Here is a 16,412-nt window from a genome sequence, read left to right as displayed (position 1 = left end):
TTTAAATTTATTTTTTTTCAAAAAATTTTGATATTTTTATTTGATATAAGAATTTTATTAAATAAAAAAGTTTATATTAATCACTGTATATTTTATTCGTATAATTATTTTTAAAAATATTTTGCTCACTTGAGAATATAAATGATTAATTAAAATCGTTAGATTAAAAGAAAACATAATGCTATGAAGAAATATAACTCTTCTCATGTTTAATCGAGTTGAATCATGAACCTAACGAGTCGAACTATACATAGTTAAAGTTCAACTCATTTAGTTAACAATTTTTTTTTATCATATTCAGTTCATTTGATTCATAAATTTAGTTCAACGATTTAATTGTTAAATCAAATTTTGAACTATGTTCGAGTTAATCCAGTTTATTGCCAACCATAAGTAATTTAATCAGATTGATTATTTATAGTAGTTTCGCTCGCAATAATAAAGCTATAAAAGAAATTTAACATTTAATACATTATAAATGAGTCAACATTTCTTTTAAAAAAATAATTTTTTCTCACCTTTACAGTGTGCCTCACATCTCTGAAAACTCAAATTGTCCTTAGGTGTTTCGGAGATGCATTTTCGGACGCACCTTTAATCACCTTACCCTTTGTAAATCACGCAGCCACCCCAGTTTTGTCAAAAATTGGTCCGGAGATACATCTGTGAGACTTCCTAGAGTGTATTCGATGATGCATCTCCGAAAATTTCACTGAGTGCATTTTAAGCTATTTATACAACATTATTTCGGATCTGCATCTTCGAGATCTTATCTGCATGCATCTTGGACATAAACATTGTCCTAAGTTTATATTTTTTGAATCAAAAGTCATTTTAATCGACAAACAGTGCCATAATTTGATTCAAATATTAATAAACACAAACATCATAGAACAAGGTACTGCATTAGTTAGAAAACATCACATAATATTAAAAACACTGTTCTCAAAGTATGGAAAATATAACTAAAACATCCCCAAATACAAAAAAAACATAACCTACTACGCATGCCTTTACCTAATCCCCTGGCTCCTCTTCTGCCGTCTGTAACCCAAAGCATTATGTGACTCAGTAAAAATGGTACGTGCAAGGGCAACCACATAATCACCACCTCTGTCAAACAACCCAAACTCTATGCCCTCATATGTAATTCACATAGTATTTTGAAAGACCGATAACACCTCAATGACATGGTCACCCTTGGCCTGCTCATTCTCCAGGATCTCCTCATGAACATGCCTAAGTGAACTTCCAGGAGCGTATGATGTCATGATAAGACGTGACACATTATATAACCAAATCATGTAACCGTTCACATAAATGGGCCAACTCTCACCCTCTCTCACATTGCATCGGGGAATCCATTGGGTCAACTCCCAAATAAATGACCATCATCTCCTGGGCTTTATCACATTTCATCTGGAATTATCAAGTAACTTCCCCCTAATAGGAAGGTGTAGAAGGCAAGCAACGTCATCTAGTGTAATCGTCATCTCGCCAACGTAAAAGTGAAAAGATGACATTTTTTATGTCATCTCTCAACAAAAGCCCACTGCATGCCATGACTAATGATCTTGTACTCGGAGCAACACAGAATGAAAAAACCAGAGTATCAAATGACAATTTTAAACCATTTAGTCTCAGACTGATAAAGGTGCAAAATCTTCCAGTTGTGGTTAAAAGACTTCAAACATTCACGCTCATGTTAAAAAAAAGCAATATCAACCGCAGAGAATTTGTGGAAAACATATAAATAACAACCGTTAACAAATATACCTTCGACCCAAACATGCCCAACCCATGATCTATATAGTATATCAATAAGGAGGTGCCAAAGGGCCTTCTGGATAAGGGTTTGCAGGTGCAAGGACACCATCATGTACAACAAGAGCTTCCTCACGGTCTTGGTGAGCAAGGGAGACGTGCCCATAGGATGAGACCCCTGTGACAGGAGGCTCTTAGAAGTCGATGCTTCCTCATCAAGAGGCCCAGGGACGGTTCCCCAGCTAGCCATGCTCTGCTTATTCTGAAGTCTATCCCTCTCACATCGAATAGACGCGTGCTAGGTTTCACGACCGAGTCTTAATCTTTCAGTGTTGCTTGTATCCATGTTTCTTGAAAAAAAATAAGAAATGACAAATCATAACATTTTTGGATATGCATCTCCGAAAATTAGTAATGACACAATTCAGAGATGCATCTCCGAATTAGCTCGTATTTCTCAACAATGACAGAAACTCAGATCAATCTTGCATTAACAAACCAAATAAAAGTGCATGTCTCTAACAACTGTCTATTTTGAATGTGAAAACTACCTAATGCATTTAAAACAATGTATTTTACCTAATACATTAATCAAAATTAAAAAAAAAGTTAAGTGAGAAAAATGTTGAATGTAATAAGTTGAGTGAGTTGGGATTGGAAATCTTGAAATAAAGGTAGGACTTATACTATCAAAAACTTCAAAATTTTCGATAAACTACAACACTTTTCAAAATTTACGATAAACTATAACACTTTTCAAAAAACGATAAAATTTTCATACTAGAAATTTTAAAATGAACTTCCAGAAATTTAGTTTGTTATCAAAATTTTTGAACGAACAACCGGATATTTCGTTTGTACTTTTGACTCAAATTTGTCAATGGACAATTTGGGAATATTAAAAGTATATTGGTGTGTTAGGTTTAACTGGGGGAGGAGTGACGGGTTAAATCTTCAAAGTAGTGTTAAAACATATTTTGTTTGAATATATCCATCTTCAACACGGTAGCTTGTAAAAAACAGAGTGATAGAGTGATGATGATATTTTGGGGAGGATTTAACCTGCCACCCCCTATTTTATAGATGACACCCCCACATTATTTCATAATTCCAAAAGTGCCCCTGGTCAAAATTGGAATCAAATTTGCGCACAAAATTTCTGAAAGGCAATTCACAAGTTTCCGGTACAATCAAAATTTCTGGTAGTTTATTCATATTTTTCGATATGAACTAATACCAAAATTTTCAAAAATATTCGGTACGCTTGCAATTTTACCGGTATTTTAAAAAAATGCCATGTTATATAAAAAATTTCAACAAATGTGAAAATTCCAGTAGTTCAATTTCATAAGATTTCTAGGATTTACCGAAAGTTTTGGACGACTATGATCGCACCGACGATTTTGTGTGGTCTAAAATGAACTCAAAGTTGTATAAATATGGGTCACACGTTGTTGAGAAAAATATCTCAAAATATCTCTTCCTCAATTTTTGATAAAGGCGGAAGTGTACTTCAATGGAGTTGCACCTCTTGTAGAGTTCCAACTTCCGAATGACACCACATCTCTCGACATCTTGAAATCGAAATTAAATGAATTGTTACTTGATATCGACAATAGAAAGGCGAGAAAGATCGAGTTTTGTGAAGATTGGATTGATTCTTTTGGAAGAGTGAAATACAACCTTATTCAGTTGAAGATCGAAGAAGATTTGACGGTTATGTGGAGATCATTTTGCTGTAGACTAACTAAGGGGCCGATTGAGTTAGATGCAAAAATTCCCAGATCCGTCGACGACATAATTAAGATGCTGAAACATCCAAAATCATCTAGTAGTGTTTAAGTTTTCTTATTTATTATTGTTTTCTTAAGTTATGTAATTGTTTGTCTAAGTTATGTAACTGCTTGTCAAATGTTAAGTTATGTTCATTATGCATCAATGGAAGTTCCAAAACTTTATATAATATAAATTGTTGTAAAAATGTCTGAGTATGTTACACATAATATACAAATAATATATAATAATAATAATGTCTAAATAGGTCCCCCACGGGCTATGTGTGTTGCCTGCGATAATCTAGTAAGAACCTCACCATCTGGGATTACCAAACCCATGAGGTTATTCATAATAATTGAAACCATCTGCAGGCACTGCTGGCCATCGACATCAGCTGGAGGTGGCGGCGACGACACATCATCAGCTGGTACCATAACATCGGAAGACCCAACATCATCCGTATGCTCAACATGTGGGATGATACGAGAGTGTGATACAATGAATTGCCACTCTAGGTAACCATCGTCACACTATGAGTCATGATGAACCCTCATTACGCTATCTATAATGGCACGAGAAGAGCTGATGATGTTACTCTAAAACCACTTGTAAATGTCCGTAGTTGGAACATCCGGAACTGGTCGTGAGATGCCCTATAACCGTAGTGTCGTAGACACCTCTCAAGCAAGTATGTAGCGACTAAGGTCTCCCACCACATATAACCAGAAAATAAAGAAGACTCATCAAACTCACGCTGGACTATGTGACCTGTGTATGGTGTACTCCTATACTCCACAACACCACTGGATGTGCTTGTCTGACATTCCATCTCCTCTCCTGTGGGGAGCCCATAGGGTATGCTGCACTCTCCCGTCACAGATTGAGGGGAAATGCTCGTATATCCAACACTGATAAAAGAACACAGACACAACAAATAATAATTAAGAAATGTTATTCTTAATAATTAAAAATAAGAACCAAACTACAAATAAGAATTTCAAGTGTACCTAGAAAAGACTCAAATAACCAGTAAGTTGTCTGGTCTCAAAGGTAGTCGCAACTCCAAGTGTTGTATTTAGGATACTTAATGAAGCCCACCCTTAAGCCGAATTGGTATCGTTAAGTCTACTGAACAACCACACAAATTGAGCATCAATATAGACATGAGACTAATCCACAAAGAGATTACATGCTACTAGATGTAGCATGTACACCCTAGTGGAAACCTCATACATATGTGCCATCACAAGCTCGTCATACCTATCTAGAAGCCAAGACATCCGAAGGTGAACTCCTCTGTTAGAATCAAACTCCTCTAGAATGATCTCTTCAGTAGCTCCCAAATCTCGTACATCCATCATACATACAAGCGATTGGATAATAACATGTGCGATGGAGAATCTACCGCCGATGGGGATATGGAACATGGAGGAGACATAACCTAAAGTGATAGTCATCTCCCTAAATACAAGATGAAAGAAAGATGTCTCCTTTTGCCATCGCTCAACAAAAGCAGTAAAAAGTGAATCGTCGAGCATGGCGAGTGAACAGTCGGAAAATAAGAGGAGACCAAAATCATGTACAATTCGCCTGACTTGCTCAGGCATCTGAGTCTTAGGGAAGTTCTTCATCTTCGACCCATGGAGTGCCACCTTCAACGGGACAATCATGTAACAAACAAAGTTAAAAAAAATATAAGTTAGCTTTCAACACATCATGGAATAATGATAAATAAATTAAAGTTAAACATAAAATATATATACCTCTCCCTGCCATAATCGGTATACTACATGGTCAACATACTCGGTAAGCACCAATTGGTAAATGGGTCCTTTTGGGAAATCTCCATCAGTGTGTGTTAGACGATAAGTAACGATCTAGAAGGGTGGTGGGTGAGTAGTTCCCAAGTAAAAAACTTTAACAAAAATTGTTTTGAAATTTTTTATGGCTAGCGGAAGTGACCCAGATCAAATCGTCTAACCGAACCGCTATCGAAAAGCTCAGATATGCGTAATTATAATCAAAATACGATAATGAACACAATTTTGATCAAAATACTTTCAACCAGAACCAATTGAATTCTATACTACAAGTAAAGTCTATTCCCAATGATAAAATACACAAAATTGTAATGGAGACAAATTATCAAACACTTTGTGTGCAATCGACTTCGTCTAGAAATTTATATGGTTTTGTTGCTCTTTAAATCCAGCCACAAACTAATGGATTGTGATAAACTCAAAAAAACCTTTTTGAAATGATTTTCAAAAGGATTAACCAAACGTATTGATCGCACAATCGATGAACTCAATAATTTGAAAATGAAATGTAAAAGAGATAGAGAGAGAGAGAGTACACAAGGATTTATTTGGGCAGTTCCCCAATCGGCCTCGCTATGGGTACGTCTGCCCTCAATTCAAACTCGAATTGAGATAATTAAATTAACTTTACTTTGCAAAAGTAGTATACAAGGGAAATGTAGCAATCCAACTTTACAAACCCTATGTTTGATGTTGATTCTAACACTTTTTCTTCCCTTGATCCGAGCTTGATCAAGTAACCTAACAATGCCAATTTGATTCACCATCTCACACTATTCCTTTACAAGAACCTTCAATTCTTTAAATACTTCACTCGATCGAATCCAAATTGAAAATTGTTATAACCCAAGATTTTCCAATATGATCCACCGTCTCATGCTACTCCTTTGCAAGAAATTCGCTTTCTTTAAAGCCTTCACTCGATCAGATCCAAATTGCGTAATCTTTTCAAAAACCTTAAAATCCCTAGTTGATCTTGAAGTAAATAAGTGATTATAAAATAAGCCAATATACTGTTTTCGATTTTCGGCTAATCACTGGTTTTTACCTACCAATTCCCTAAGCGACTTCGATCTCTATTCGATTCAATATCGATTGACAAACGCAATAGATATAAGACAGGCTGGTATTCCTATATTCTGAATTAAGCAAACTGATTAATACAATCGCGAATTAAGCAAACATGATTTACAAACGCGATATAACGACAAAACGACATAAACGGCGATTAACAGTTAGGAATACAATCATACGAACTTAATCAAAACCATTCCATAAAATACAGATTAAGAAAATTAATTTTCATAGAATAGAATTGAAACAGAAACAAAATTGAATCGATAGAATAAAAACCTCAAAGCATTGGAAAATCGATTACAGCAGATCAACTCTGGAAGATTAGTTCCTCATCATAATCGTATAAAGTAAAAAGTTTATCGTCAATAATGTGTGAAGCTATAGTACCGCGGCTGATCCCTTTTAACAAAATAAGGATTGCACTTATAATTCAAACTGGGTCGGAAAACATAAACCCGATCCAAAAATGACCCCAAACAAGTTATTTCCTAAAGTACGAAACTTCAACAAATTATGTGAGATTCCTGCACTTCGAATCAACTTTTGTCTTCAACATGCAAGTTGTATCTCTTTCTCTTAGATTTTTAACGCATATCAGAACACGTAAAATGACATCCTGTAGATCCAGTTATGATCTGAACAGTGAACAAGTATCAAATAACCGCTAAAATTGAAAACAACAAATGGAAATAGATTAAAGACAAACTTGAACTTAAATCTAAAAACATAATAAAATATTAAAATAATCAAAACAAATTAGGGAAATGCCTAAGTACAATTATAGAAGAATGCGCATCAAATTGCATTGATCAGTTTTCTTATTTGAAACCCTCAAAGATCTCAACCCAATTTACAATTCAACAACCTAAATTGGACGTTATTAATCGATTCTAGATGACACCCAAATAAAGAATGATCATGCGTAGTTTGTTTGTGTGTATGCATAGAATGTAGGTTGAAGATGATGAGAACTCTTTGAAATTTCGGTTTTGTGTAGGTTTACTCTAGAACCTTACTAGAAATATTGCATGCATGAAATATATATCTGTATGCAAGTTGGAGGCAAAAGGAATGCAAAAGATTTGAAAAAGTCATGAATTTTTGAAAAATACGTTGCTTGTGTCGACCTATGTAAGTCACGTGTCGACCTGTTCGATGCATGTATCGACCTATAGAGGCGACATATCAAACAGAAGCTACAAGCTTTAAAAATGACTTACATGTGCCAACTTGTAACTCATATGTGTTGACACATAGGAATTTTCTTCTTCTATGTGTCGACCTATAACACGTATGTGTTGACACATAAACTATTTTCCCAATAAAGACTTATTTTTATTGAATGAAACTTTTTCTAACTCATTTTAAAAGGTTTTTATGCTTCCTAATGCTAAGATGCACATTAAGACTCAAAGGATATCGTCCAATATACATAAATGCTAAAGTATCGTAATTTTGACATCATACAAAATACATTTAGCGGAAAATTACACTCATAGTATGCACACACATCTCTTTCGAAGCAGGAGCCGTAACCTATGTATCACCAGTAGCAGTAGGGACTGGATTTGTGACAGCCACCTCATCAGCAACATGAGCATCCATCTTATCCACCTTATCAGCAACAGGGGCATCTATCTCGACCACATCATCGGCCACCTCATTAGCAACCAGTATCACAGGTGTCTCGACCACTAGGGCATGAACAACCCGACCCTGCACCTCTTGAACATGAATAACCTCAACATCATCTCTTGGAGGCTCCTCTGATCTCACCGCTCGTGTTGGGTGCTATAGGGTGTGCGAAACTGCCCCTACTCAACCAACCGTTTTGGGTGTGAATCGGTTGGAACTACTCGTCCAACCCATAGATGGGAAGACTCTGCCTTAACAACCCTAGCATGGGCTGGCATTCTATCTGTGGCCCTGCCTGCAATGATGTTGTCCTTTTCTCTGGATTTCACTACAAAAAGCAAATAAAAGCAAAAAACTCAGTCAACTACCGCCAATTTTAAAATTTCTCACATATCATCGAAAATTATGAAATTTTGGGAAAAAAACCAAAATTTTGAACTGCCGAAAATTCATAAATTTTTGGTACAGTGTTAAATAAAAATATCGGAAATTATGAAATTTCAAGAAAAAATGCATATGAAAATGCCAAAATTCAGAAATTTCCAGTAAAAATCTAAAGGATTGCCGGATACAATTGGTGGGTGATAAATTAAATGCTCGTGAGATTTTAGGCTCGACTTCTTTAGTTGACTTGGTTCGACTTACTCTATTTTTTGACTGGCTTAAATGAGATGCGACTAAATGAGAGAGAAATCAATTCGTTTTGCGACTCAATAAAGAGGAAGTTCTTTTGAATTTATGGTAGAATTGAAATAAGGAAAAGAGGAAGTTCTTTTGAATTTATGGTAGAATTGAAATAAATATTAATATTATAATGGAAAAATAAAAGTTATTTTAATTTTTTAAATAAATTAATAACAATAATTTTATCTTTTAAATTTAAATAAATGAAATGTCGCATAAACAAATTCACAATCCAATTCTAACATTCGAATGTTTTCTTATACAAGTAAATTAATTTTAACTTATTTATTTAATGTGACAAGACATCGATATATTTTGAATGAAATAATTGCTTAACAAATCAAAACCATGTCAAAAAAAGTTAGGAATCTAAAGCATTAAATTCACATAAAACATATCCAACTTTATCGACATAACAACTACTACTAAGTAAATTAATTTTAACTGATATTTTTTTTTAATGTGAGAAGACATCGATATATTTTGAATGAAATAATTGCTTAACAAATCAAAACCATGTCAAAAAAGTTAGGAATCTAAAGCATTAAATTCACATAAAACATATCTGACTTTATCGACATAACAACTATTAAAAGAAAGAATTATGCTAACTTATATTTTAAAGGTACATGTTAAAAAAATTATAAATTTATATTTAAAAAATATAAAAAATATTAATTATAAAATTTTAATTAAATCAATACTCAATTTTTAATATAAAGTTTTTACATTTAATTTTTAATTTGTATCCCTGAAATACAAATTAACATTACTTAAAAGAAAATGTAATAAATAGTATTAATACTGTGTTTTAGTTTGTTGCATGTAGAAGTAGTTTTCATATAAAGACTTAAATTAGCCTTTATAGACAGTGTTTTGTCATAGGACGGGAACAGTCTGACAAAAGCAACTAACAGTATTACTTTTTCTTCTTTAAACATATCAATCGTCATCGACGCATATCAAAGTAGTATCCTATCCTTGTCTCATTTATTTTGTGGATGAAATATGATCCCGACAGTTATTCATGGACAAAAACTCAATCACGAGGCCCAGTATGGAAGTGAGATCTCGGTCAAATAAAAAAATCAGCCATAAGAGGGCCATAAGAGGACCAAGTCTTCTCAACCATTCCATACCCAAGATCATATCAACACCCTAAATTGGAAGTAAATAAAATGGAATGAAAAATATATGGTTTTGTAGTGTGATAGGAACTTGAGGATATAGGCCCAAGCAATGTAATTTGGAGTCATTTCCAACCATAACAGAAAAATTGGGTTGTGGTGCTTGGAATTTTGAGATGGTGAGCTGTACGAGGTTGGAGGATGTTGTGAGTGCTTCCCGTATCAATGAGAACGGTTACTAATAAACCGTCAAGCAATCATTTGAATTTTAATGTTTTAGGGGGAAATTGACCACTAACAGCTTGTGGGGAAAGTTGAAAATATATTTCTTCAGATTCTTGAGGTTCTGAATCAACGTCCACTTCATCAATTGTTTCATCAGTGTCTTGAGTTTGCATAGGATAATCCTCTTCTACCATGAGTAATAGGAATTTACTGGCTAGACATTTATGGTCTGGAATAAATTTCTCATCGCAATTAAAACATAAGCCTTGAGCTCTGCGTTCTGCTTGTTGGGCCGAAGTAATTCGTCGTATAGGTAGACGACTTGAGCATGTGTTGGGTTGTGGCGTGGCTAGAGATTTGGGTAGTGAGGTAGTGGTTGGGCTAGTATAAGGTGGTTTTGGATAGGGTTGTTGGGTATATGGGGAGTTTGGAAAAGGATTTTCGGGGTTTGGTAAATTTAGGTTTTGCATATTTAATCTTGACCTAAATGAGTTTGGCCAATCCAACATGTGAAATAGAGTAACGACACTGTATCACTAATTCATTGCGAATTTATAGAATTAAAACTAAGATGAAACAATTGAGTATTGCATCTGATGGCAATCCGATCACTTTATATCCTAAATTTTCAAAATTGGCTTGATATTCAGAACTGTGCCATGTTGTCTTAGTTTGAGCAGTTTGTTCTTGGTGGTTTTCATAGGTTGAGGGGCCAAAACGTAGTTCAAGATCCCTAAAAAAGCACGCAAATAAAAAATTTCATTATTTTAAAACATCCACTTATACCATCCCAGGGCATCCCCTTTCATATAAAATATAAAATGGAGCCACGGGAAAATGACATGCATAAGGAATGTTATAAAAAAGCAAATAATTATTCTGCTTGAAATAGCCATTCTAAAGCACCAGTCCCATAAAAAATCCCTAGTTCAATTTTGGGGGTTCTAAAAGATGGTTGCAAAATATTGTTATGTTGTTGGGTGTAAGATGACGGGAATGGGGTGGTTGATGCAACTGTAAAAGTTCTAAAAGTTGACTGAGCAAAGTGTAAAGTTGGTTGCGGTTGAGAAAAAGGGAGTGATGATTGTGTTGGTGGAATGGACATTTTAGTAGAGGTTAGGTTTTCCATTGTACGTGGAAGGGAGGTGAGAATGGGTATGTGCATACGTGGAAGCGAGGTGCTGATTACCACATTTTCATAACTAGGGGTTTAAGGGTAAATATGGTACACCTGTTGTAGATCTGTTTTGTGGTGCAAAAGCTTTCATGGCAGCAAACTGTAGAGTCATGAGAGATGTGAGTGATGCAAAGTTATCATTCATGGCTATTTCATGGTTGTTGTGGTTGGTGTGCATTTGACCCAACTACATAACAATAGAATGATTGTTAGCTTCATGGCATATTCAAAGTTTTCGTAAGGGGTAATGAGATCTTCAAGATGCTGGTTGATGCCTTAAAGATTATCATCAAGGTCTTTGGGTGTGGGGTTTGTGATTTTTGGAGGCATTAAGGAATAAGATGAAAATATTAATGATATGTGGGTTTTGCTACTACCAAGAGGTTAGGGTTTAACCAAAGAGACAAAAGATAAAAAGAAAAGACATGTTTAATTTCTACATAATCATTAAAGAGGCAACATTCCATTTAAATGCAAATATTCTTACTAAAAATCTAATAACACTAGGTCAAGTCTGTCATACCCTAATTTTTAACCCTAAGATCCCACATGTCATTTGTATCTTTACACATAAACAAGATCACATCTTGGCCCTTCCCCTATCCATCTTTGGGTTTGCTTCTTGTGGGGATCACCAAGTACCTTTTTTATTTGTTTTACCTTTGTGTTTATATGATTAATTGCTTATCTAACCACTTATCAAAATATCAAAAATATGTCTTGTTTCCTTTAAGTTTATTATGCAAGGTAAAAGCTTTTCAATCAAGATCATCATCAAAGTCTTGTGGCTTACTTCCCAAAGAAAGTCAAAGGTTCATGTGTTTATTTCTATGCCTTCTTGAATAAGCAACTTCAAGCTTTGAGCAATTTAATCAAGAGGAAATCAAAGAAATTTTATTTTGAGTTCATATGATCACCATGTGCTTTGAAATGCAAGAAAATTCCAAATACACAAGCTTGTTCCAATGGGCTTTGACCTAAAAGTTAATAATTTGAAGTCAAGGTTCCAAGGATCACAACTCCTTCAAATCTCAACATTTTTGAATGCTTCTTTTTTCATATGACTCTTCTTAGCATCCTTTACAACTTCTCTTTATATTACAAGATCCAATTATGCTTGGAGGACCATCAAAGAATTGGAGACATTATTGATCATTTGTGGACTTAATGAAATTTGATCTATTTTCAAGTGACTTTTTCTCAACTTTCAAAGATCATAAATTCTTCAAATTTCAATATTTGAGGCTGATTCTTTTTGCATAACGTCAATTGTGTCCGCTACAAGTTTTCTTCAAGGATCAAGGTCAGAATATGCTTGGAAGACCATGGAATTCATTGAAATATTATAGGTCATTTTCAACCATGAAACACTCGGAATTTTCTAAGTTATATGATCAATTTTTCATGCCAACTTCAACATGACATAAATTTGTGCTCAAGCATCCAAATGCAACCTTTCTTGTCACATTATAATCTTGGACATGATGTTAACACATTGCAAAAAGAATGAGATCAAAAAGCCTCTTGAGTAGGGTGCCCCATTGGGTTGAACATGGTGACTTGTAACTGAAGAAAACACCATTTCCTGAATTTTGAACATGACTAATCCCAATTCCAAGCCAAATTAGCATGTGTTTTGGACCTAAACATGTTTAACCAAGTCTCCAGAAGTTAATTGACCCTTAAAACGCATCATTTGGCTAAGCTTTGATGAGTTTCAAGTCACACTTTTCACACATTCAGATCAAATTCATTTTGCACAAAGTCTGCATCATTTCACACGTATTTGGATCCAATCACATTCCCTATAAATAGAGGAAACTATTGCCTTCATTGCAAGATTTGGAGAGCCAAGAAATTCCTGCTGCAACTTGAAATTGCCTTCATTTTCCTTCATTTCCAACATTTTATTAGATTTAAACCGGACCCTTGTTCTCTTTTTATTAGTTTTGATTTACATTTTCTTCGGGTTTTGTTCATACTTTTTCCCTTTTCCTTTGGAAACAATAAAGTGCGGTGGGGACTCTTGATTTGTGAGTTAGGTTAATCTCAAAATTTTTACCGCTACAGAAAAATAATGACTATGCTAGGGAGTAGTCCATAGTGGGTGGCTATCTTTGTTTTTTTTGTATATATTGTGTTTGCTGTTGTTTGCTATTTTGTTATTCTGTCTGGTGCTTTGTGATATCTGTGTGGTGAGATAAGTCTTATACCCGAAGTTGAGAGCTCTTATAAGAGGGTGGTATAGTAATGTTTAGCTTACATGGAGTTAATCCTTAATAAGCTGACTTGAGATCCCCCACTCAGTGGAGGCCCCTTTGGGATTATTGATGTCACACGAGTAGTCGTAGTTGGCATTACTCTTTCTGAACTGGAAGCCCGAGAAGCTGAGGACCTTAGAACCCTTAACCTATCTTGGCCTTTTATGACATAGTGCAATGGCTATTCAGGTGTAGACTTGAATTAGTTGTTACGCGATACTACACTCGGACGAGTGTCTCTTGAGAATATTATTGGTTGATGAATAGTTGTTTAAGCCGGTAATATCCAAAAGATGGAATTATGACTCTGGGAACTTTTTAGAACCTTGTTCTGCAGGTGATTATATCCTTAGTACATACATTGTGGGTTGGTTCTTACCCTTGGATTCGTGCTCGTGACTCCAAACCTTTGGACCTTGCTTGTGTGCTTTGTATGATCTTGTTTGTGGTTGTTGCATCATACACTCATGACATTCATAAGATTTTTTCTAAATTTTTAAGGAACTTAGAGACTCTTGTTTCAAACATCACAGATATTTTGATCATGAATATTGGAAGGAGGAATACTTGGAAATACAATTTCAGATGTCCCAGTCTTATGGAGTTAAGGAAGCTAGCATCTTTTGTGGATGATCCTAAGGGTTTCAGAGACCGTTTTGGAAGACTTTTATCTATTCTATCTACCGATGTTAAGGATTGTCTTCTCTGTACTTTGGTTTAGTTCTATGATCCTGTTTACCGATGCTTCTCTTTCCCTGATTATCAACTGTTTCCTACCATGGAGGAGTATGTGATAGGTTCGTGACTGTATATAGAATATAGTCTATCGGGTACTTGACCGCAAGTGCACAGTCTAGTCGTTTTAGTTTTAAAAGATATCGAACTCACAGGGACCGATGGTCAAACTAATGCTACCGACATTACTATGTTTAGCTAAGGAGATGATTTTTAGAGGTTTGGTTGAACAAAAATTAAATCTAAGGGAAGTTAAGTTTTAAGAAAACATTAATAAGGGGATATCAGTATGCAACGCATTAATCATCAGGGATTCGATAAGTCACCGGTGTATATTTTAAGTACCAAATATCTTTCAGTAGAAAATACTTATTTAAAAGGCTTTATCTCACACTCTCGTGATTGTTGATTCGGACTATACCTTTAAGTTAGAGTGTACGCTCTCGTTGTCCCATTTGAAGTTAAAAATACTATTTGAAAATAAATAAGTTCTAATTGCTTTTAAAGTGCTCTCGCTGTTTTTAAAATCAATGCTTAGTTTTTACTATCTAGTTCGACCCTCACGCTCTCGCGATTGTCGGTTCTCGCCTTAGTTAATTTCCCACTCTCGTGGCAAAATCGTATTAAATAACTTCTCACTCTTGTGACAAAGTTAATTAAATTTAAATTTAAAAACACAGCCAAAAAGATTGTTTGAGAAAATAAGTTTTACATCGATTATTATTAAGTCTTGTTTAATTAAATTGTTTACATACCGATACCGGTCGTTTAGCTGGACATGTTAAATAACGCAAACACAAACGAGCATAAACAGATCAACAATAAAGAAAACATGATAATAATAATAATAAAGCAATAATAATAATAACTGAATAAAAACCTGGAAATTGGATTAATAGAATATGCCAAATCTTGAAGTACTTGAGCAGTCCTCTACAGGTCGGTAGAATTCTGCTTCTTCGAAATAATTGCTTAAACTAAATTAAATAAATTGCAGTAGTTCCCCAGTGTAGGAAACTACTACTTTGGCTAAATGAAAAACGGAAAGGGAAAGGAAAAATAGAAACTCTGAACGGTAAAAGAAAACAATGTTGCTGAAGAAAAATAAAAGAAAAACAGAATTGCTGTGTAAAATAAAATGCAGAGAAAAAGGTCTTGAAAGCTGGCTTCGGAGAGGAAAAATTAAGCGTCCCCGTAGGTTTCCAACTTCCATCCTTTTATATTCTCCATTTGGTCTTGGCAGTTGAGAGAAATAACGGTGACTTGGTTGAGTGAGAAATCCACGGGAAAATGGCTAAGGAACGAGAAATAAGGGCGTGTGGATCACTTCTGTTGACAAATTCAATGCGCTGATTTTGGCCTTGTGACGGTCGTGATGGGCTTGTGACGGTAGTGACACCCAGGGCGTGACGGTCGTGACAGGCTTTGTGACGGTCGTCACATGCACATGATTTGTATTCTCTGCTTTTCTGCTGTTTTCTCTTCTGTTTCTTCTTCTTTTCCTTACTTTTCTATACTTTGCTCATTTAAGCATGGGAATTGAAATACCTGCAAAAACAACTCGAACACTTACGGAGTAATCAGAATATAAATGAAAGTGGTACGATTTTTGAGTGCAAATCAAGGCAAATATACGATGTATTTTCGCATTATCAAACTCCCCTAAACTTGAATATTTGCTTGTCCTCAAGCAAATAAAATTTGAAAACACTAGTTAAACGCGAATACATAACACATTTCCAATTCGTACGTGGTTGCTAGGTACTTCGTTAAGATGACAGATACTCAAGTAAAACACTAAAGATACAGTGACGACACAAGCAATAAGCATTAACGTAGATCTCTCCTTTGTATAAACCAGTTCGAATCATGCTATTATAGCTCAACCTAATGCTTCTCGTTCCTATTTCACCCGATTTCATTCTAGCACAATCACATTAAGCCCTTTTCCTTTACACGCACTTAGTGAAGTAGCCGGTTAGTGACTTTGATCCCTTTTTAGCACGGGGTCTGGTACACTAGTGTGGTAACCCTTTATATATCACATTTGAAGGTTGTGGGGGATCGAACCGTAGTTCGCCCTACCGAGTCCAGTACCAGGTACCTCTGAACCAACCAACTGGGTTTTTCT

This window comes from Lathyrus oleraceus, chromosome 6, assembly GCF_024323335.1.
Source record: "Lathyrus oleraceus cultivar Zhongwan6 chromosome 6, CAAS_Psat_ZW6_1.0, whole genome shotgun sequence".
In the NCBI taxonomy this organism is placed as follows: domain Eukaryota; kingdom Viridiplantae; phylum Streptophyta; class Magnoliopsida; order Fabales; family Fabaceae; genus Lathyrus; species Lathyrus oleraceus.
This window is presented reverse-complemented; position numbering follows the sequence as displayed.